Here is a 25,034-nt window from a genome sequence, read left to right as displayed (position 1 = left end):
TTTAAACCTATTCATTGATATCAATAATTAGGTGAAAATAATGAAAGTGAACAGCTGATATTTAGCACAAATAACATTACTATATATGAGCAAACATCTATCACATCAGCTATGCCTATTCCCAGACAATTATTCCCCTTAATCATGACTAGAATTTGGCAAGAGTGTGCTATTAGGGATGCAGAAGACAGATTAGAAACTGTTGCAGTCACCAGCAATATTTCTCCTCTTGAGGCACAAAGTGTATGAAGTTTATGAAAGGCTGGCACTGCTGTATTTATCTTGCCTCCTTGTATCAAATACTTCCTTACTTAATGTCAGCAAGTAGGTCCTGTACAGACAGATTGCTCTGTGATTTAAGACAATCTGCAGAATGAATGACACCAAGAAACCTCTGTTTAGATCCCTTCATTTTTTAGAAAATCTGACTTTCACTTTTTAACCTAAAAAAACTCATAATCATCTGCTTTGAATTTGTGTTGCTAGACAGACTCTCACTCAGCAGCAAAGTGAATCAAAATTTAGGTGCACATCGCCCTTTATTTTCTGACCACTCACTTCAATGATCAGATAATCCAAGGCAGAATTCAGTTACGTTTCCAATTTGTGTTACCAGGATTAAAATCTGTGGTTATGAGGGGAGATCTGAGTTACTGAGACTATCATCACTTGGGCAGTAAAATCAAAGAGGAAATTTAATTGACGTTTCTTTTAAATTATGAAGGATTTTCATATGGTCAGTAGGATTAATCCATATCCTCTGGCTGATAGTCACTGACTTGGAGACCTCAATTTAAAATTTCTACTGAGACATTGAAGTGAAAGGTTAAGTGAATGCTTTAATGCAGAGGGTTGCAGATGCATGGAATGCTTTGCCAAAGGGTATAGTTCAGAACTTAATCTTTACTAAAAGGAGATAACATTCAGAGATTTTCATTTAGCAGTAAACAGGACTAGACACAAGAAACAGACATTATCTAATTAATCTGTTCAATAGTGTTGTTACGCACCTCTAGAGTAGGTGGGATTTGACTCCAAGCCTCCTGGCTCAGAGATAGGGACAATATGCAGCACCACAAGAGCCCTCAGATACAGACTTGAAAGAATGGCCAGCAATTTGTACAGCATGAGAAGCACATTGATTGTTTGATCGAGACCAAGCTGATTGATCGGGCCATTTTTGGTGTGGAGATACAGCAGAAACAGTTAACTGTCAATCTTAGTTCTCAGACCAAGCACGGAGATTCTGATTGGTTAGAATGTTACTTTGGGAATGCAGGAGTGATTAGCTGTTCTGATTACATTATTTTTACCCAATGAAAATAATGCAATGTACATAAGAATTGAAATAGGGTTTGCTGCATTAAGAAATGTGGCTTCTGGCATTCACAATGCACCACACTGCCAGTCCAACTGATAATATTAAATTGGTTTCCAGTGCAATTCTTAGCACTGTCTGGATTAGAGTCATAGAACCATACAGCACAGACACAGACCCTTTGGCTCCAGTCATCCATATCAAATAGGTTTCTTAAACTGATCCAATCCCATTTTCCTGTGTTTGGCCCCCTCTAAACTTATCTATCCATTTACCTGTCCACTGTCTTTCAATTGTATTCACCTCTACCACTAAGCCTCTGCAAGCAAATGGCATCTTTTGAAACTAAAAACCCTTTGCTGCTACATGGTCCATATCCCCCTTTTTTCTGCCTACGTATGTATCTGTCAAGATGTCTCCAAAACATTGCTAATGTATCAGATTCTACCACCTCCTCTGGCAGCACATTCCAAACACTTACTTCCCTCAGTGTAAAAACAACTTGCCTCTCACATCTCCTTTAAACTTCCCTCCTTTTACCTTAAACCTACCTCATCTCGTAATTGACATTTCTACCCTGGGAAAAAAAAGCGTCAACAATCGATTCTATCCATGCCTCTCATAACTTTGTAAACTTCTATTGCATCACCCCTCAGCCTCCAATGTTCAAGTGAAAACATGCCCAGTCTAGCTAATGTTGCCACACCAGGCAACATTCCTGTAAACCTTTTCTGCACCCTCTCAAAAGCCTTCACATCCTTCTGATAGTGTGGCAATCAGAACTATGTGCAATATTCCAAACGTAGTCAAATTAAATTTATATACAGCTGCAACATGTCTTGCCTGTTTTTATACTCTATGCCCCGACTGATGAAAGAGAACATCATATATGCCTACTTGAGAACCTTATCTACTTGAGTTGCCATTTTCAGGGATCTGTGGACCTGTATGTCTAGATCCCTCTGTATGTTAATGTTTCAAAGGGTTTTACCATTTAGTGTACACTTGCTTCCTACATTAGATCTTCCGAAATACATCACCTCAGATTTGTTCAGATTAAATTCCATCTGCTATTTCTCCACACAAGTTTACAGTCTACCTGTATCCTGCTGTATCTTCTGGCAATCCTCCTTACTATCCACAGCTCCCCCAATTTTTGTGTCATTTTGAAACTTTTTATTCAGCCCATTTGCATTCTGATCCAAAATCATTTGTATATGAAACAGGCAGCAGGGGTCCCAGAACTGATCTCTGTGGAACACCACTGGTCATAGATCATCAGTCAGAAAAACACTCTTCCAACGCATCTGAGAATGTCCCAGGCCCACTCAGAGACATCCTTGACCCTGGCACCAGTGAGGCAACATACCATCTTGGATTCTCTTTTACAACCACATGAACACCCATCCCCACCCACCGCAACAATCTGTGCCCCTGGCTGTAGAGGTCCCTACTGCTCGGCTGCACTTTGTTTCAAGGTAAGACTGCCCCACGCTTGGGTTTTTGGCAGACTTCCTTCCCTAAATGAAATTAATGAACTAGAAGGGCTTTTAGGACAATCATTGATCATTTTATAATCACCATTACTGAGGAGCATTCAGCCCCAGATTTTGTTAATTGAGTATAAATTCCCACAGCTGCCTTGGTGTCATTTGAATCCATGTCTCAGACCATTCCTGGACCATCGGATTACTAGTCCAGTCACATTACAATTATGGGATCCTCTGCCTTTACCTGCCACCATTGGCATTCCACCAGCACTCAGGGCCGATGGAGAGACCACACAGTAAAACTGGGTGGGGGATGCTGACTGTAAACATCTTGGCCTCCATGAGGGCGTGTAGAGTGGGAGCTATCTGATCCAGAGCCCCTCAGGCAAGGGCTGTATAAATATACCCACCACCCCTGCTCTCCAATCATTTGACTAATAGTTTTTCCTCAAAATCCCAGCACACCTCACACACTCACCTTTGTTTCATGAAGTTCTTCTCGGCCAGCTGCAGTTCAAACATGTAGCTACCACTCTGAGTGGCACTGTTGAGACGAAATAGTTGAAAGCTCACCCATTGGTGGTTGCAGGAGGCAAGAGCCCTGACCATAAAGAACAAATACTTGTCAGTTAATTGCTTGATTCCACAGATCAGGGTTTCTGGAAGGAGTAAGGTTGTGTGTGGCTTTCCTGTGACCCACTGTTATGGCCATTGCTCCCTCAACAAAACTCAGCCAATAGTGTACAGAGGAAATGTTCCCAAATGTAGACAATTCAGTTGGTGGTTTGGACCCTAAAGGCATCAGTTTCCAGGTCAACTGTAGATCTTCGGTAGAATCATAGAATTCCTACAGAGTGGAAACAGGCCATTTGGCCCAACAAGTCAACACCGACCCTCCAAAGAGTATCCCACCCAGATCCAATTCCCTGACTAATGCACCTAGCCTACACATCCCTGAACACTATGGGCAATTTAGAATGGCCAATTCACCTAACCTGCACATCTTTGGACGGTGGAAGGAAACGCTTGCAGACACGGGGAGAATGTGCAAACTCCACACAGACAGTCGCCTCAAGCTGAAGTTGAACCTGGGTTCCTGGCGATGTGAGGCAACAGTGCTAACCACTGAGCCATCGTGGCACCCAATTAGTATATTTCAAGTACTTTGCTTTCCAAAGTGCAGTGGAGGAACTTTGAAATAAAATTCCTGTCGTAAGAATTCTGTTCCCCTTTTAAGGCAAAACAACGCTCAGTATTTCAAAATTATCTGAAGTTTTCTACGTGGGTGTTGCAGCAATCTTTGTTCCATTAATGTAAAATTAACACTTTACAAAGTGGATTACAGTCCAATGAAAGGTTTATCATCTGAAATAAGAAGATCTGAAAAACACATGCTTGTTCAGCACAGTTGTAAATACTCTAGGCTTCAATAATCCATAAATGGCCTAGAAAAGATTACAGTTTTATGCAATCACAAAATGGTATGGAACCAATGTGCCAGAATTGAACTTTTCATCTAACTTCTCTTGTCCTCTTTCTCTCTCTTTCCCTTTTTCTCTGGAGTAGATTTGTCCAACTTTGTGCTTGTTTTCTCATCAATAAATTATTAATTCGGAGTCCAAGTTCAAAGTGTGATAGTGCACACCATATCCTCTACAGAAATGTTTTAACTGCTGTTGAGGTTTAAATGCCAGAAAAGTCTTTTGGCTAAACTTACCAGTATCTTCACATCCACTTCGAGTCACCTGCTAGGAAGAACATGCTCTGAGTGATTTCTTAAGATCTGGGAAGGTCTAACTCACAGTTCTTATGGAGAACAACAAATTAGAATTCTACACTTTGCTTGCAATCCATTCTCACTTTTGTCACCTGCAGAAACAAGCTTCATCAGCATGGTCTCCGTGACAAGGAGAAACCACAAAACATAGCTTTCTCCGTCTTTAAGAAGACAGCATGGATGATTCAGAGGATGTAATCTTGATGAAGGACTTATGCCCCGAAACCTCGACTCTTGCTCTTTGGATGCTGCCTGACCTGCTGTGCTTTTCCAACACCACACCTTTCAACTCAGAGGACGTACGGGCAAGGCTACCACCTGCATCCCCCTCCAGCTCAGGCGATGACTCTTTTAGTTAGATTAGGATAAGAGTCACATCACATCTCTACAGCTGGCCAAGGAAGAAATGCCCCAGAGCGCTGGCCCTTGCTGATGTGCATTTGCTCAGCTCCAGCAGGAGAGGACCGATGGTGCTGGCTATTATTTATTGAAATGAGCAAGCAGACACAGGACCTTTTGTCAGAGACACTGGCAACATGTCAAACAAGTTGCAGGACTGCACAATTGCCATGCCCATCATGCTGCCTGTGACATATGAGAGTCTGGTTGGCTCCTACAAGTTGGCAGCTGCCATGGCGTGTCAGGTCCCTCACTCTCAAAGATGTGCCCACCACTGCACGAGCCATTGATGCTCAGCACCAACAGCAATGTGACAGAGGGGAGAGAGACCTTGACCTTTCTCTGGTCGTCCCTACCCCACACACGGCCAGAAGAGGAACCACCAAAAAGGCTCCTTCGAAGACTGCTCTCAAGACACTGCAGAGGTGGCTGGACTTTCTGCCCTGACTCTGCCTTCACCCTGGGCCCTGTGGGAATTCAAGCTGAGGAGGGTGCTACCTGTCTCTAGGTAGGACACACAGCATGTCTGACCCCCTCTAGACAACAATTATCTCCTGGGCTCACCCAACCAAACATCCAAAGCAAAGTGAATCTCTCCTTCTCAGCTATAGACCAGGGGCTCCAGGCTCAGAGGTAGAGACAGTACTACTACACCACTTAGGGGGAGACAGAACAAGACATGCATAAAATTTTGACGATTTTTTTTTAGAAAATGGAGGGAGGTATAACAAGCTGACTAGGAGGGACTGACAAGTTTTGAGACGTGAATCCTTTGGAGAAATCAACGTGCTTAATGACAGAGAAAGAGAGAGCTCACTATTTGGAAGAGTGGGATTTTAGTTTGAGTGAGATTGAAAGGAATGGAAGAATTTGAAAGAAAAGACAAGAAAAGTGTGTTTGAGCAGACTGATAATGAGTGAGCATTGATATGGCTCAGTATAAATGGAACTGAGTGTACAGAGATGTTTTGCCCAATTTACTGATCAGGGCTGTAGCTATCAAGCCAGGAATAAATCATACAAATCTTAACAGGACAGCAGATCTACACTGCAAGTATTAAATTGTTAATGCATCTGTGAAACCCCATTAGAAAAACTGCTTGATTGAAAATACAAAATGCAGTAAGCTAACCACCTACCTGTCTAAATTTGTTATGTACAGCTGAAAATTGGATTTTTAAACTATCTTGCAAAATAATCATTTGCACTATTAAGGCATGTTCCATGCAAATCTTCACTTTTTAATGTTTTGGTAACAGTGGCTCTCAATGGTTATTGAGCACAGTAATAGAATTTCCCTTAATGAGTTACTTGAAGTGCCATAATTAATGACTGCACGTTATCCAAACTGCACATTTATAGATTAAAGTTAGAAACATAATTAGTGTAAGGTTTTTCATGATGGTAAGTACTGAGGGAATAGATATTGAGATACTATTTATCCTGATGGGGAAAGCAAGAAAAAATTAGGATCAATCATTTCAAAATAAACTGCTTAGACTATACTTTAGCAAGAGGTTTGTTCTTACCTTTCATTCTATTCAAATTATCTACTCTGTCAACACATGTCTGTTGTGGATTGATTGAGCCCTAATAATTCAGGAGTATCTTTACAGAAATTCACTTATTCATTAGACTAAGTTTCTAATAAGAGGAGATATTAATTTTAAAACTGAACTTAATCTTATCAATTCTGCAATTCTGGCAAATCTGTTAAAGCTTACCACAAATAATTTCAGTCTAGGGTTCTTAGAACTGTAGGTATTACTCCCACATGTCACTCATTACATTAACACTAATATACTGAATGTCCTGAGCTTAAATTGTAGAATCAAAGATTATTTTAGCCACTTTCAACAATTGTAGTATTGTCAGTTAAGTTTCAGCCAGATCAAAATCTTTTCAGTTGAACTGCCATCATGTCTGTTTGTGTCAGGATTATTGCCAAATAGTCCTTTCTGTGGATACCATTCTGTCAATGTTTGATTTGCTTTGCATCACCACAGTCCAGGCCTTGTTTCAGTCTCTCTGGTTGGCAAGACACAACTTCATGACAACAACATGGTCAAATCCTCACAGACATATAAGGAATTACAAATAACTGAGTCGATTGTTCAATACCTAATTCCTTGGGGGACATGGGTGGGGGGCAGTGAACTCACATGACCAGGAAGGATGATGTGGCATATTTTAAATTTGACCATTGCTTATTTACAACAAGGTAGCATGCTTTGATCATTTGGAAGCTGTAATTTAAGGGTCACCGTGACATAAGAACATTATAGCACAACACACTGGTGCAGAAAGTGAAGTCAACCATCCATTGAAATTAAAACACATGGATTGTTCTCGCAACTACCATGCCCTGGTTCAGCCTGAGCTAAGTAACTGGCTGTTTGAAGTCTATTGCCCTGTTCTTCCTCCATATCATTTGGATTAGGGAATTTACAAACAAGTACACCTTCACTTGAATGCTGGTGGCAATCTGAAACTCTGCATCCCAAAGGTATTATTACAGTTTACATTGAATAAAATTTTCAAAATTGAGATTAATAGATGAATTAGGTGTATGGAGAATGGATTAGATAAGGTGAAGATCAGCTGTCTTTTCATTATATGTTGGGATAGGCTGGCATGGTGAATGGCACATTGTCTTTCATAACAGGAGCAATTTTGGTAATTTTGTAGTTAGGTGCGGCCTTACCTGTGTAAGCCTTCCTCTCCTGGTTAATTGTAAACAGCATAAATGGCAGCAACCATTGAGATGTTGTGTTATAGAAAAAGGCACATCATCAGTATAAATGGTATTCAAGAAGCTTTGTTCAGATAAGTGTACTGACTTTTGTTTGACTCCAGCTTTGTATTCTGAGAACATGGAATACCTTGGCTGTACAGCACATTCTGACATGTCTGGAATTAACTTACAACTGCCGGTATAGCACGGCTCTTAGTTGTGCATTGTGCCTTGCAGTCAAGGTCATAGCCATTAGTAAGAAATATCTATAAATACTTAGAAACCGTGATCTCCATCGATCATTGTGTTCCATCTGGCAAAAAGAAGAAAAAAAATCATTGAAATACATCAGAAAATGTGCAGCTGGCAGTGCACAAGTAATGTGGGTGTTGACATTTACTATTTAGTTTCTGTCAGTCATTCGTGTAAAATGGGCTAACGCCAAATTGATTTAAGGAAGTGTTCCTCCATTTTGAGAAGATTTCATATTTATTACAACAGAGGAGACTTATTGAAGTTATTACATCTGCAAAATCACAGGATGAATGTGCTCAGAAATTCAAAAAGCCCAAAGCTTTTAATGAGAATATGGCCACACTGCATCTAATTATTATTGTCTAATACATTCCTTGGATTAGGCTACCAGAAATGTACTGTGGTTATTTGAAGTGGCAAATTCATTTGTGTTGTTTCTTTGGATCAACATATTCACTCAGCATTGTGATTTGCAATATTCTGCATCATTTAAGTAAGACGAGTTCTTTTCATTTCCCTTTCAATTATTCTCCCACTTCTTTCCTGAGAAGTTATGCCTTATTTGGGGTTATACATTTTACTGGTTATTGCCAACTCTTCACCTTGTAGGCATTCTTCATAAGGGAACCCAGGTAATGAGTATCAATCAACCATGACAGTCACCACAAGTGAACCTTATTTGAATGACACTTGATGCTCTCACAGGATTGTGATCGGATGGAGCAATACTGATAGCATTTCCTTCTATAGCCCCTGATCCAGTAATCCAGAGACGCAGTCTGACATGGTCTGGGAATGAGTTCAAATCCCATCATAGCAGCTATGGAGCTTAAATTTAACTGAGAAATCTGGAATTAAAAACTAACATTAGAAGTCTCAGTAATGAAGACATTGTCATTTGTCATAAAAAGCCCATTTCTTCACTACGGTCATTGTTACTTGGTCTGGTCTACAAGTGATTCCAGGCAAACAGTAATGTGGTTGACTCTTATTTTCCTCTGAGTTGGTCTAGCAAGCCATTCAGTTCTATCAAACCAGATTCTAACAGATTGAAACCGGACTGAGCACCCAGCATCAAGTCAGACGCTGTGGCTAGGTCAAAGACCTGGAACTTCTTTAACAGTTCTGTAGGTGTACCTGAACCACATGGACTGCATCAGCTCAAGAAGGCAGTTCACCATCTTCCCAAGGTCAGTTAGGGATGGGAAATGAATTCTAGCCTAGCCAGCAACACGCATGTCCCAGTGAATAATACGCTTGGTAGAAAAATTAAATGCTGCCTGTTTGAAATGAACAGCATTAGCTGAGACTAGGAATCAAAAATTAGTACTACATGGCATGGTATCTTTATTTATGAATATAGCTTCCAAAGGAGCAATATTTTCATGCAGAAGGTGGTGCGTGTGTGAAATAGGCTGCAAGAAGAAGTGATGGAGGCTGGTACAATTGCAACATTTGAAAGACATCTGGATGGGATAATGAAGAGGAAGGGTTTGGAGGGATATGGGCCGGGTGCTGGCAGGTGGGACTAGGTTGGGGTGGGATGTCTGGTCAGCATGGATGTGTTGGACTGAAGGGTCTGTTTCCGTGCTGTACATCTCTATGACTTTATCACTGTATAACAAAGTATTGGAAATGTATTTCAGGTTTGTGGTAATTTCAAAATTAACTACTCAAGCATCACTCTTGTGATGCCACCTGAATTTCTAATCTGTTCCTGTTCCATGATGCAATCGTGGTTTCATTAACCTCTATTTAACAGATAAATAAATATTTTAAACTTAAATCTCCAGAGCTTATTTTAATTAGGGGTGTCTTTGAATACTGTGTCCAGTTCTGGTCACCCAGTTATAGGATGGATATTATTAAGTTGGAGAGGGTTCAGAAGAGATTTACCAGGATGTTGCCGGATATGGAAGATTTGAGTTGGAAAGAAAGGCTGGACAGGCTGAAACTTTTTTCATTGGAGCGTGTCAGTTTGAGAGGCGACATGAAAATAATGAGAACTACATAATGAGCTATAGATTAGTAGTAGTTGTCTTTTCCCTAGAATGGAGGATTTTAAGACTAGGGGCACATTTTTAAGGTGAGAGGAGGGAGATTTAAAAAAGACATAAGAGGCATTTTTTGGTTCATGTGTGCAATAAACTTGCTGAAGAAGTGGTGAATGTAGGTACAATTACAACATTTAAAATACATTTGGATCAGTACATGAATAGAAAAGGTTTGAAAGAATATGGGCCAGGAGCAGGCAAGTGGGACTAGTTTAGTTTGGGATTATGTTTGGCATGCATTAGTTGGACCAAATGGTCTGTTTCTATGCTGTATGACTCTATAATCTAAAATAGTGTAATGAACTTGCATTGTAAACTTTCAGATACTTTGATATATTTTCATTTCTTGCCTACAGTGACATAACATAATGAGCTGTAGGTTGATGGGCATATTTTGAACAAGTAATATAATGAATTACCCCAAATATTTGGAATATCTTAAATACTCCATTCTTCCTTTAAAGGTCGCCTCACCTGGGGGCATCAGGTAAATCATCAAGTCTTGCTTCATACGAAAAAACTTATTGTTGTATTTCTGTTGTGATGAAAAGTACCTTCATGTCAGGAACAACTTGCATTTATAATTACACCTTTCACATAGTATAGCATCATAAGGGATATATTGAGGTAGTCAGAGCTGATATAAGTTAGGACTGTAATATCTCATGGTGGAAACAAATACTTTAGAAACACCAGAACTTCCTCTCTTCAACTACACACTTCATCTGTACTGCAAAGTACCATAAAGGAGAGGTCAAAGGCATAGTCTAGACCAGGCAGATGATGGTAAGGCCATTAGATTTTCATTAAAGCACAATCCTGCCAATACCTAATCCCTTCAATGAACACTGTTGACACCTTATAAATTACCTTAATATTAAGTTAAATACCGATCACTTGATGGGTGAGGTCAGGGTTCTGCCTGTAAACGTATTTTCATCGCTGGTGATTAAAAGGCTTCAATGTTCATGCTGTTCTATTCCTTTCTGGGTGCCACTGTTGGGGATTTGGCAAGTTGACAAATAAGTATGTCAAGGGTTCATTTAAATAATGTTCGGAGTATTCAGTCGTGCGATGCATTTCTGTTTAGCCGTCAGATCGAATAACCAAATCAGCAGCGTGAGGAATCTACACCCACACACCATTTAAGGAATAAAATTCATTCTGGTTGTGAGACAAGATTGATAATATTAGCCATTTCAGCTTCCTGACCTTGCAGAGATATATGTAACAATATAGCTGCAGGATGTAAGTGCCACACAGCATTAGCAATCCAATCCACAATCACTTTGGATTTGACTTCCCTCTTTAAAAGCTGAGGTCTCTCATATCATTGCTTTAGTCTTTTCATTCAATATTTTCTGTCTTTAAAAATAATAATGTTCTCTTATAAATACAACTGGTTCCTTTAACGTGTTTGTACAACTGTTTTTCTTTCACAATTTGCAGAAGAGCTTCCAAATTAACGCACAATTTTGAACAGTTTAAATTTAATAGTCAAATTGACAGCTTACACTACAAGTGCTCTTTTAGTCCGTGTTAGTCATTTAGATTTAGATTACATTACAGCGTGGAAACAGGCCCTTCGGCCCAACAAGTTCACACCGACCGGCCGAAGTGAAACCCACCCATACCCCTAACCTAACACTATGGGTAATTTAGTATGGCCAATTCACCTGGCCCTGCACATCTTTGGACTGTGGGAGGAAACCGGAGCACCCGGAGGAAACCCACGCAGACACGGGGAGAACATGCAAACTCCACACAGTCAGTCGCCTGAGGCGGGAATTGAACCCGGGTCTCTGACGCTGTGAGGCAGCAGCGCTAACCACTGTGCCACCGTTCCTTTAACATGTTTGTACAACTGTTTTTCTTTCACAATTTGCAGAAGACAACACAAAAGAGCTTCCAAATTAACGCACAATTTTGAACAGTTTAAATTTAGTAGTCAAATTGACAGCTTACACTACAAGTGCTCTTTTAGTCCGTGTTAGTCATTTCTGCATAAATTAACAGAAATTATAATGTAGAATATTACTCAAGAAACGAAGAACTCAAATGGAGAATTTTCCATTCATATGAAAGGCTCTGGAAGATTGTATGTGTCTACAGTAAGTACCAGGTTTGCAAATAATTCCAAATGATCTCATATCTTGATAGCTCAATTGAGTAAATGCTACCATTTTGTTCCATTTTGAGGTACCATTCAGTGGACTTATAACCGCAGGATACTGATGTAGTGCACCTGGGAAACGTGTCACTTAGAGTTGCCAATCATAGCCTCTTTTTGAGACAAAGATCAGGTTCAGAATTTGGGAGAGGTGATGGTCTAGTGATAATGTGATCCAGTACCTCAGGCTAATGTTCTGGTGTCATGGATGTGAATTGCACTATGGCAAATGGTAAAACTTGAATTTTAATAAAAATCTGGAATGAGAAAACTAGCCTACCTATGGTCATTGTCATCTGCTGTCCTTACCTGGTCTGGTCTACATACGACTCCTTAGCCACAACAATGTGGTTGACTCTTTACTGCCCTCTGGGCAATTGGGGTTGAGCAACAAATGTCACCCTAGCCAGTAACCACATTGAATGAATTTTCTTTTTTAAAGGGAACTTAGAGTTCCCCAAAGCAACCTGTCTGTTGTAACCTGAATGACCTAGTTTGGGCAGCACAGCAGCTCAGTGGTTAGCACTGCTACCTCACAGCGCCAGGGACCCAGGTTTGATTCTAGCCTCGGCGATTGTCTGTGTAGAGTTTGCACGTTCTCCCCGAGCCTGCGTGGGTGTGCTCCGGTTTCCTTCCACAATCCAAAGATGTGCGGGTTAGGTGAATTGGCCTTGCTAAATTGCCCATAGTGTAGATTATTGGTCTGGGTGGGTTACTCTTCAGAGAGTTGGTGTTGGGTTGAATGGTCTGTTTCCACACTGTGGGGTGGTCTTCTAATTCTAAGAAAGCAGCCTCCATATCACTCTTGTCATGACAATTTTCTTTGGAAGAGGGTTTGATGTCAGATGATATATATATATTTTGATATCATTTATCCTAGAGGTTGGATGTTGAACTAGTGGCATCTGGATTTGGTCTCTGTCTGTAAAGTGAGCTAATAGTTAACTTGTCGGTATTTCTGTGGCCATGGTGATTTCTTTTAGAACAGAGTGGGAGAGAAATATTTCCTGGAGAATGTGGTGTTTTGTTTAGTTGAATGAGTTTTACAAGTGGATAGAATAAACATTAGGCTTCAGTTAGATTGTTCCAGAACTTGTTTATTTTTTGGATTGGGAAAACACCCACAGCTTGAAGAAAATCCTTTCGGTTTCAGTTTTGCAAAAGTCTCGGTTGAAGTAGGTGTAAACAGTTACTGTTGAAGAAGGGAGAAAACTTAAGATTTTAAGGAAGAGGTTATATAAAATCAAAGTCCTGCAGATGTTGGTAATCTGAGTTCTGAATAAAAAACATATCAGACATGAAATGTTGTGCTGAACTGTATGCATTTTTAGGCTAAGTTTAAGTTTTTTGGAGAGTCTCTCACCATGACATTCAGAGAGTTTTCTCACTATATATTAGCAAATTCGCCTCATGAATTATTAACCACACCGCTTTGACCTATCTCATATTCAATTTATGCCCCATCTTCCCAAAAGCCATTCACACAACAACTCGCCATTTAGTGGATATCCCGAAATTTACCAGCATCCCTTGTACTCCATTTAAAAGCCCATTGTGCACCCAGACAAGCACTATCAGTCCCGAGCTGCCCTGCCCAGGGGTGCTCATAATTGCCTCTGACATTGCAGATAGGGAGCAATTGGTGCCCTACTTTGCAAGCAGGGTCCCAGAGGTCCTGCTGAATGGCATGGTGCCAACAGGAGACTTCTCTTTTCTCAAGGGACAGCAGTGGAGGTCAAGACACTAGACAATGTTAGCCTGGTCAGTGGATGCCCCTTGGGTTAAAGCTGTCTGGAGGAATGCCCAGCATTGTGAGTTTAAGGTCAATAATATTTTCCACTCTGCTAGCATCTTCTCTCCAAAGCCTCATCTCACACTCAATCTGTCTCTGCTCCCCCTAAGCAAAGTATGCCTTGACCTCAAAGGGGATTTGAGGCATTCTAGAGCACATTGGATGATTATTTGGATACAAGTGATATGCGAGAAAGTAACTGGATCGGTGCTTGTTTGAAGAGCCTCTTTCTACACCACAGCACTTCTGTGATTCTGTGACTTGACAACTGTGACTTTGTGCCTGTGCTGACTGGCACTGCGAAACAGCAGTAAGGTGAGCCCAAAACTCTGGTACATACTCTCAAAGTGAAGCCAGCAGTACAGGTGAAGTAACGTACTGGAACTTTATCACAAGGCAAAGAATGCACCTCCAAACTGTGTGCCCAAGCCCAAATGTACAATGACTTTTATTCCCTGGTCAAACACTCAGGTTGTCTTTGAAAACATGCTTTGCATGTCCTGATTACAACAAGGCATTAATTCCGGTCACTAGGCTGTTAATATCCTGGAATAATAAAAAGGACTTTACTGAAACAACTTCACAAAAATATAAAGGAAGAAAACACTCTCTTGGGCAAGGACAATGAAATTTACAGCCTATGAAATTTTGCTCAAGTTTAGTCACTGTTCAAATTCCTTCATGTCCTGTCACACAATTGACTGCAGCATGCTCCTGGCTCAGCCAACATCTGAACCGTTCTTCAGCTTGTCACATGCAAATCTGCCAAGTAACAGACCAGAACTCAGGAAGAGTTATGCGGCAATTAGGTCTGCCAATGTATAGGAGCCCCTGTAGGAAATAGCTGGGCAGGTTAAAGCCACTCGGGGTTATTACACTCTGGTTTCTGTTCTATCTTCCTGCTCAGTAATTCAGTCACTGACACCCAGGCAACAACAAGGTGCAGTGTACATTGGCGTACATGTTATATTGCAAGGGCTGCGGTGCAGCCAGTGTGCTCATCTGTTCATTCAGGCATCTCTCAAAAATATGCTGTGGCTCTGAATCATTTCTGAAGGAGGAGACTCTCTGCAAGAGCCATAATTAATCAGTCGAGAGGTCACAAATCCCAATGCAGGTGGTCACCCCAATGGATTTAGATTGTGAAGTTAAAGAGGGAACATCTGTGGCTACTCTGAGCAACCATGAGAAATAGCGAACACAGATGGTAGTGGAAAAAAACAGGGAGGGAATGCCCAAAGAGATACCTCACATCCCCTACAGCTGCAAAGGCTAGGATTTCTGCCCTGAGAGGCTTGCTTGGAAAAGAAGATTGTTATTATTCCATGACTATATTAATGAGGCTGCCTAGAACACACTGCATTGCTTGACAACATACATGGACAAGTCCACGAGGTGATTTGATGACATTGAAATACGATATGATGCATATAACAACTCCACAGCCAGCTGCAGCAGACCTCCGCTCTACTGTGGGCAGCTTTGCAGGCAGGTGGTCTGTAAATTGGCATGGGTGCCTTTTCCTGGTACCTACCCAACCAGTCTAGCCCTTGTTGTCACTGTTCCCGGCAGTGAAGGGAGTTGCTGAGGAACTCTGTGCCAATTGAGGCCCTCGAGTGACAGGTTAATGGCCACTTGCGAGATAGGTCCTGTGTCCACTGCTAACTTCACAAGCAACTCGCTGTGACTAGTGATTGCTTAAAGCCTGACAGGTGGCACTGCTCAGGGCTCAGCTGGGAAGGGAGTAATGTCTCCTTTCTGGGTCCCCAGTTTTTATTGGAGAACCTATCCAGACACCAGGTACTCCCATGTCCCCATGCCACCAGTGGCCTTTCACCCTGGCCTCCAGTACCCAGGAATTCAGCCTGTTAGCTTGGCCCGGGTGAGAATCTGGACCCAAATATCTTGCATCTGGCTGCAGTAGGGACCATTTTTGGGGCCATCTGCAATCTCAGGAGTGGACACAGCTCCCAGAGAGCTGCCAGTTAAGTGATTGATCCACAGCACTTGAACCCCAAATGTCACCACTCCCCCAAATGGGAGCAGAAGATCCAATAAATGTTAAATCACCATAAAATGATGAAACTAACTGGGGAGTAGAAAATGTGCATGATTCCACATCTACCAATGGCACCCATTCACAGGACAGAGGCAAATACAGGGATAGAAACTGCGTACCGGCCATAAGTAGCAGGCCTAAATAGAGATTAGGAATCGGCGCAGGCTTGGTGGTCCATAGGGCTGTTCCTGTGCTGTATCCTATTGTATAAAAACCTGTCCCTAGTGACAGAGGGCCTGTAGATTTGAGCATCCTTTGAGTGTTATTTATGTGCAGTGCTGAGGGAGGATGACATTTTTGGAGGCATTGTCTTTTATCTGAAGTATGAAACCATGACAGTGTCTGTTTATTTAAGAGCATGTCATTGCACTCATTGCAGTTTTTAAGAGCTGGAAGATTTTCCATTGTCCTAGCCAGTCTCACCCTCACCCAGTCGCATGGAAACAGGTTACCACTGAGTTGCTGATGTGAAACTTCACTTTATGCAAAGAACAGCCATCGCATTGACCTACAGAACCCCAATGGCTGCACTTAATAAGTAATCCATTGACTATATGATAATTTGAAGCATTTGGAGAACTTTAAAGGCTTGTGCCTGGACATTGCTGATGACTGATATGTGCAGCACAGAAGATTGCAAAGATATAGAAAGAGAAACCAGGCTGGAGTTCATACCAAGGCTGTTGAATGCGGCTGAAAAAGAAAGACTGGTTGCTGAATCTTTTTGTCTTGATGTATCAGGATAAACTTTCCACAATCACAACTTCTTTCTTTGTCCTGTAGCATAACGTAATGTGATTGCTTGATGGTTGGCAATCTTGTATTTGTCCTAAAGTGAACAAAACAAAATGATTTGGCAATACCACTCCATTTTCATCACTAGAACATTATCCATGGTTAACACTGATTACAGGTAAACTGTTGCAGGTGACCCTCCCAGCATCCCCTTGATCATCATCACCTCTGCCGTCAGAAGTATTGGCAATACAGGAACAGCCATCAAAGTTCAAATAGTTCAACTTTGGAGCAAAAGAACACCCTGAATGGATAAAACAAGGCAAGTATTTAACATCCACGTTATGTGGGCAGGATTTGTGCAAATGGATCAAGCTTTGAGTTATAAAAATATAAGTTGATATGCACAAAATTGAATGTTAGCTAAATTCAGTGTTCCCTAGAGAATTCCTGAGCGCATGAGTGGAACAAGGCATTGGTGAAACGTACCTATTCCTAGTCTTGTGGAGCTGAAACCCATCAACATGAAAATCGAGCCCACGAGAGCAGTTCATTCTAATCACATGCTGCTCACTCACTGTTGTCTATATTTTGTAACAGAATTATGATTTAAGAGGGGTGGAGGGAGGAGGGATATTTCAGGAGAAGGTTTCAGCCCTTGATCCCATCCCATCTTAGTCCAGCCCGGGGGAACATCACAGTTTGAACAGTGCATCACAACTAGCTATAATTCCCAGGAAGGAAGGAAATGTCATGGCAAAGTAGCTGATTACAGGGCGGTTTGACCAGAGGAATAAGGAACAGATGATGAGCTGCAATTGGAATTCAGAGAAAAGCAAGTGATGTAGTGAGAGAAATGACTTAATTGCTGCCATTGAGTTTTCCCTTGACGTTTCTGACATCGCCAATTTACTTGAGGTTTGTGGAATAATTTCATAAAAAGGAAATTACGTAATTCCTGGTTCTGGCATAGTGTTCCTTTAGGTAAATTGATTTTTATAGCTGCCTTGGATCATAACATTGTTTTGAGGAAATTATCATTTTTGGAAGGTAGCTTGTTCAGTACTTCTTGGAAAAAAACAACATGACTAAACACAGCGACCGTTATGCTTTGTGTCAAAGCTTGGGGATTTCAAATTATTAATCTTCAGCTATTCTTTTCCAATTTTCTCCCTTCATAAAGAATCATAGAATCCCTACAGTGTGGAAACAGGCCCTTTGGCCCAACAAGTCCACACCGACCCTCTGAAAAGTACATTTATCCCTGACTAATGCATCTAACCTACACATCCCTTAACACTATTTTCCATGGCCAATTCACCAATCTGCACATCTTTAGACTGTGGAAGGAAACCCACACAGACACAGGGAGAATGTGCAAACTCCACATAGCCAGTCACACAAGGCTAGAACCAAACCTGGATCCCCTGGTGCTGTGAGGAAGCAGTGCTAAGTACTGAGCCACCAAACTGCCTTTCATCTTCAGGCAGTGAAAGTTTCACAGATTCTGACAGACCTATGGACCCCGAAACAAACATAAGGCTCACCACAGATTTATGAATGGGGCTGGGTGACAAAAGTCAGTATAGGGCTGGGGAGGGAATCATTGCAGGGATTGATACTGTTTTTACCCAGCTTCCACCATTACAGAATCTTCAGGCAAAGGGCTATCATAAATAACGTCACAGGCTAAAATATTTTCACCTCCCTTGTATAGAAGAAATGGCTTGATTTAAAGCAGGTGTCTACCTGAATGACATTAGTTAACCCTGCTGCCTGAGAATCAAACCTTAGATGTTCCTGGTCAGTATAGCCCCATAATCTATTTGCATCTGAAGTGGGTGACAATGGCATTGTTTTAATGTTATTGGGTGTATGAGGGGCACAGACAGGGTAGACAGGAAGGAACTTTTCTCCTTGGTGGAGGGATAAAAGACCTAGGACATAGATTTAAGCTAAGTGACAGGAGGTTTAGAGTCATAGAGTCATGGAGATATATAGCACAGAAACTGACCCTTCGATCCAATCATCCATGCCGACCAGTTATCCTAAATAAATCTACTCCCATTTGCTAGCACTTGGTTCATATCCCTCTAAACCCTTCCTATTCATATACCCATCCAGATGCCTTTTAAATGTTGCAGTTGTACCAGCCTCCACCACTTTCTCTGGCAGCTCATTCCATACACGTACCACCCTCTGCATGAAAACGTTGCCTCTTAGGTCCCTTTTAAATCTTTCCCCTCTCATCCTAAACCTATGCCCTCTAGTTCTGGACTCCCCCACCGCAGGGAAAATACCTTGTCTATTTATCCTATCCATGCCCCTCATGATTTTATAAACCTCTATAAGGTCACCTCTCAGCATCTGACGCTCCAGGGACAGCAGCCCCAGCCTGTTTAGCCTCTCACTCTATCTCAGACTGAGATGTGAGGAAAATTATTTTCACTCAGAGGATGATGGGAATCTGAAACACACTGCCTGTAAAGTTGGTAGAGGCAGAGTGATGTATTTAGATGAATATTTATGATGCCAAACTATATGCCATTCTCTGGGAAATTGTACTGGAATATTTAGGTGGTTGCTTTTGACTGGTGTAGACTTGGTGGGCTGTAGGGCTTTTATCTGTGCTATAGACCTTTATGACTCTATGATTCCAAGGGATAGTAATCCAGAAGGCTCAGACATGGGTTAAAATCCCACCATTGTATTTAAATGCAATTATATCAGGACTATATGAATTATAGTCGCTATTACAACGCAAGCCAATTTGATAGTCAGTCTGTGCAGCAATTAGATAAAGAGACATCAAGGGTTGAATTTCATGCCCATTGCAAATTTGGTGGTGAGGGCAGAGTGTAATCAGGCAAGATGGTGGTGGGTGGAATGCAAACCCCTTCCCACCTTTACCCTGATTACAGTCAGAGCAGGAAAGCTCTTGGATGGCCTTCCCAGCTTTTCATCAATTGAAGTCATTAAATGGACACTCAGTACCTGATGAAAGAACACAGCCTCTTGAAGAGGATGCGAGAGGAACATTGTTGCTGAGCACCAGCCAATGCCAATGCTGCCAAACCCCACCCAGCAATTCCCATCACTCACCTGCAGTCTGCGTCCCATTGTAAATCTGGATCTTATTTGGGTGCTGCCTTTGCTCCTGCAGTGGTGCTGCTTAGGCCCCAAGTGCTCAAATATTGGTAACATGCAGCAGATCTCATAACACCAGTTCACTCGTATTTGGCAACACTTTGCACACAAATTACATTTGAAGACACCAGTGCTTCCAGTTTAATTTTATGAAGAACTTCATTGACAATGTAATGGCATTCTCACTCCAGGGTATATGCGAACAATGCAACAGTGTCTGGGCATTATGTTTCTCTTACTTTAATTTTCAGTAATGGAAGTTCAATAATGGAATTTTCTCGGGTGTACAGCACAGGATCTCTCACCCAACCAGTTCATATCAGTGTTAATGCTCTACTCAATCCACCTTCACATCTTTCCTCAGATAAACATGCCTTTCTTTTATTCATTCACAGCATGAGGGTATCGCTCGCATTTATTGCCCATCCCTAATTGCCCAGGGGTCAGTTAAGAGTCAACCACATCAATGTGGGTTTGGATTCACATGTAGGTCAGAGCAGGTAAGGGTGACAGTTTTCCTTCACTAAAGGACACTGGTGAACCTGATAGGCTCTTTATCCGACAATTAACAATGGAGTCATGGTCATCATTAAACTTTTAATTCCACCATTTGCCATGACAGGATTCAAACCAGGGTCCCCAGAACATTAACTGGATCTTTGGATTAACAATCCAGTGATAAAACCGTTAAGTCATTGTCACAATTCTGGGTTCTTTATAAGCTTATTATGACCTTGAGTTTTTTCCAGAGATGGGGTAATTGGCCAGGCTGGGTTTGAAAGTTTGTTTGAGGCAATTTTGTTTACCCCTAACGGATAATGCCTCTGGCTCAAGGCTTTCATGTCTTAAAGAAAAGGAATAATCAAAGGGAAGTGGCCAGCTAGATGGGCGGCTAAGTGGGTGGCACGGTGGCACAATGGTTAGCACTGCTGCCTCACAGCGCCAGAGACCCGGGTTCAATTCCCACCTCAGGTGACTGACTGTGCGGAGTTTGCACGTTCTCCCTGTGTCTGCGTGGGTTTCCTCCGGGTGCTCCGGTTTCCTCCCACAGTCCAAAAGTTGTGCAGGTCAGGTGAATTGGCTGTGCTAAATTGCCCATAGTATTAGGTAAGGGGTAAATGTAGGGGTATGGGTGGGTTACGCTTCGGCAGGTCGGTGTGGACTTGTTGGGCCAAAGGGCCTGTTTCCACACTGTAATGTAATCTAATCTAATGTGTAGCTAGCCTTCGTTTAGATTAGAGTTTTGAATCAATTCAGTACCAGTGTGTGTGAAGAAAGGCTGATGGGGCAAATCCAGCGGGTGCATTCTCTCTCTTTCTCTCTAACTTCAAGCGTGTAAGCCCTGGTTTATTTCATGTTTACTCTTTGTAGTAAGGGATGTGTTATTGGGACTGTTGCAAATATTTTCAGAACGGCATCATTAAGTCAGGCTAGTCTGTCCAGTTTTAGATAGGATAAGCTATCCGGTATTCAACTTGCTGTTCTTTGTGTTTCATTCTGTAATTTTGTAAATAAATTCTATTTGTTTAAAACTTGGCAGTTAGATCAACTAATTCACTCCAGGAATATCCACTATACACTTAACTAAAACAAATAACAAAGTTACAGTCTGGGCTACCTGCTTAAAAATGTTTTGAGGGGTCATGCCTGGTCTATAACAGTCGTCGCCTTCCTTTGTAAACTTCCATTCCCTTCTCCCTGAAATACTTATGTTGCTTCCTCTTAAATGCATCTCAGCTGTACAATCAACAGTTCTCTGTCATAAGCAATCAAAGTTTTACCACTCTTTGGTGAAGACTTTTCTTTTGAAGGTTCCAGTGGATTTTTTGATGATCATCGCATATAAATGGCATCTAGTTATGCTCTTCCCCAGGAGAGGCAACATATCCTCAGTATCAAATCTATCTTCGTTATTAAAAGCTTTCATAATCTTAATGACCTCTGACAGGTCATCAAACCCTACCCCACCTCCCTGTTGTCATTCTATTTCCTCCTTTCCAGCCATTAAAAATTGGCATTGTGACAAGTTGTAAAGAAAGAGACATAAAATCTTGTTGTTGAGACATGTGCTGATGTGAAAAGGTTTATGATGGAACCTTTATGGTTCTCTTTAGAATAATCAGGAGAAACACTGTTCTACAGAACACCGTCATTTGCAGTTAAATGACGAGAACAGTGAATAATACAATGAATGGTGTTACTCTCCTACTGCAGCTCAGCTCCTCACTTAACATTACAAAGACTCTGGAGGGAACTCTATATATAAAAAAACAAACACCTCATCATTTAGTCTTCCCACCGCCAGCCCCTACTGCTTCCAAACCTCACTCCCAATAACACTGAGACCTCTGTGTTTGTTTTTCCATGAAGACTGGCAAATGCTTAAATGTAGCCCAACTGCGTATTCCTCATGTCTGGGGTTCAGGAATGAGACAAAAAGGCTGCTTGTAGAATATACAAATATACAGGTTAGGAGCAGATGTGGGCCATTCAGGCCCTGAAGCATGCTCTGCCATTTAACAAAGCAAATTCCCCCCTACCCCCAATAACCTTTGATTCCTTTGCCAAACAAAAATCTATCAATCTCTGCCTGAACAAGTATATGACTCCATCTCCACTGCCTTCTGAGGCAGTGAGTTCAAATGTTGCACATAATTCTGCGAAAAAATAAATTCTCCTCATCTCTCTGCTAAATTGGTATCCAGGAGTTCTGGACTCACAAGGGGAAACATCATTTTCATATCTTCCTCATCTGTGATCACTATTGAAGCAAATGATGAAAGTGAGAACATAGGAACAGCAATAGGCCATTCAGCCCCTCTAGCCTGTTCCACCACTCAATGAGATCACGGCTGACCTGTGTCCTAACTCCATATATCTGTTTTTGGCCCATAGCCCTTAAAACCTTTGCTAAACAAACATTTATTGATTTCAGATTTAAAATTAACAATGGATCCAGCATCCACTGCCATTTGTGGAAGAGAGCTCCAAATATCTATCACACTTTAAGTGTAGAAGTACTTCCTAACATCTCTCTTGAATGATCCAAAATGGATAACGTCACAGTTGCTTACATTGAAAGGCACCTACCGTTGTTTTTTCTATTCACAGTGTATTAATATCCCTTTGTAATTTTATGCTATCATCTGTACTGTCTATAGTCACTTAGTGAGGCCTCATGCTGAGGGAGGTATTTCTTTTTGGGGTGGACAGATGTTATTTCTGTCCGTCCTTTGCCACCCACAATGATACAAGAAGACAGTGAACAGATTCTCTAACCTTGTCAAATTCTAATGGTCCCCTTGAACAGCTATTGATTCTCCCAGACTGACCATTACCCAATCTTTTATCTGCCTAACTGCTGTTCCCTGTCTCTCTGGGGTCCAACTCCACATATCATTTACTCCTCCCCTTCAGCCCATCTTCAGTATAGACACCAACCTGCTTTCTCTCCACAGATTCTGCTAGGCCTGCTGAGTTTTTCCAGCAATTTTAGTTTTTATTTCAATAAGGAGAGAAAAACCTTGGATGGCTAACAATAAAGCAATGTCAGTGTTGTACTTCTCAGACTGATTTGTCAAATGCACTTTTCCAGCCTTGGCAATACAGTGCTTAGAGCCCAAAATATAGTACAAGTATGCTCCAATCATACTTATGCATTTACTCACAGTGTGCCTCTCTACTCTTTCTCAGCAAAATCTGGCTCTGTTTCTGCAGCACATCTAATCTACTGAATGTCTTGAGTAAAAATGAAAGGAAACAAGGTTCATTATGGGAGAATCCAATCCTACCACGACACAACTTTCCAATTTTCTCCTATAGTTAGATGTAAGCTTTAGGAATAAAACCTTTCTAATTGGCACAGAGGTGCATCAGTCACACTAATTATTTTCTGCCAAGTTTTCCACTTACTCTCTGGTGGGAGATTAAAGCATGGCAAAAACTTCCAAATTACAGTATCCCACACCTCGACAACAAAGATCATGTAGTGAGGTAGCAGCTCGCAAATTGAGTGCCATATTGTTGATCTAATCTGGCAATATATAACATGGCAGAATCTTTCAAGTATTCACCTTAATATTGGTTGTAATTATGTGCGCTGTGTTTCTATAGTGTTGGAGTTCTCAAGTTTGCCACATGCACAGAATGTCCCCGGTTCAATACCGGGCAGAAACAAGGCTGCTCCCTCATTATCCAGTCAATGTGCATTGTCTCCACTTCTCCATAAATATGAATGGAATTCATTTTCTACAAGGGAATTTCAGACAAGCACATAAACATGCAAGGAATGGAGGGTAATGGGCAAAGGGCAGACAGAAGAAATTATTTTAATTAAGCATCAATGTTGGCACAATATCGTAGGCCTGTGCTGCACAGTTCTATGTTCTAAATCGACTCCATTTTTGTGGTGTTTTCTTAGAGCTGAAGAAAATTCATTCAGCTGAAAAATATAACCTTGATGGAGAGGTGCCAGTTTTGGACTGGGGTGGTCAAGGTCAGAAGTCACATGACACCAGGTTGTAATCCAACAGGTTTATTTGAAATCACAACCTTTCGGAGCTCTTCTCCTTCATCAGATGAAGTCACCTGACTTGACCTTGAAAGTTTTAACAACCACCTGATAATTCTTTGCATTTCTAACAGCACTATGGTTAGATCTATGCAATATGGATGACAGTATTTTAAGGAATTGTTTCATCACCATCTTCTCAAGGACAAATAGAGCTGAGTAAAAAATGTGCTGAGTGCTGCTCACACCCTTTGAAAGAATGGAATATATTCCAGAGTCATTTTGACATGAGTTATAAAATGTATAGACCAGTATTGGGGTCATATACTAATGTGAATCTAAATGTTTCCTAGGTTGGTAATCAAGAAATTCGACAGCAGGATAGGCTTCGAGCAAACCAGTGAGGGAGTGTAATGAAGAAGTCCAAGTAAAAGATGAATCTCTACTGGCAGGGAAGCAGGGTTGTGGGGTGTGGGTTTCATGATATTTTTTCTCTGCATTCTGCAAAGCGCATGATTTAACGTAAAAATTAAGCACGCTGAGACAAGGAATGGTTACTCTCCTGAAACAAAATTTTAACTTTTTCTTAACTCAT

General features: G+C 41.3%; 1 long non-coding RNA gene across 2 annotated transcripts in view; it reads right to left on the bottom strand.

Moving 5' to 3' along the window:
• LOC122563118 (uncharacterized) overlaps positions 1–25,034 on the bottom strand; it is a 164,721-nt gene that overhangs the window by 59,441 nt on the left and 80,246 nt on the right. The window contains exon 2 of one of the 2 annotated variants that reach the window (XR_015750983.1): positions 16,723–16,876. The exons of the other annotated variant lie outside the window; for it this stretch is intronic. This is a non-coding gene — a long non-coding RNA (uncharacterized LOC122563118). The remainder of the gene's footprint in view (positions 1–16,722; positions 16,877–25,034) is intronic. 2 annotated transcript variants of the gene reach the window in all.

The sequence above is a fragment of the Chiloscyllium plagiosum genome, unplaced genomic scaffold (genome assembly GCF_037043375.1).
Source record: "Chiloscyllium plagiosum isolate Xiang-an unplaced genomic scaffold, Cpla_swu_hap1 HiC_scaffold_26, whole genome shotgun sequence".
Classification (NCBI taxonomy): Eukaryota; Metazoa; Chordata; class Chondrichthyes; order Orectolobiformes; family Hemiscylliidae; genus Chiloscyllium; species Chiloscyllium plagiosum.
This window is presented reverse-complemented; position numbering and strand designations above follow the sequence as displayed.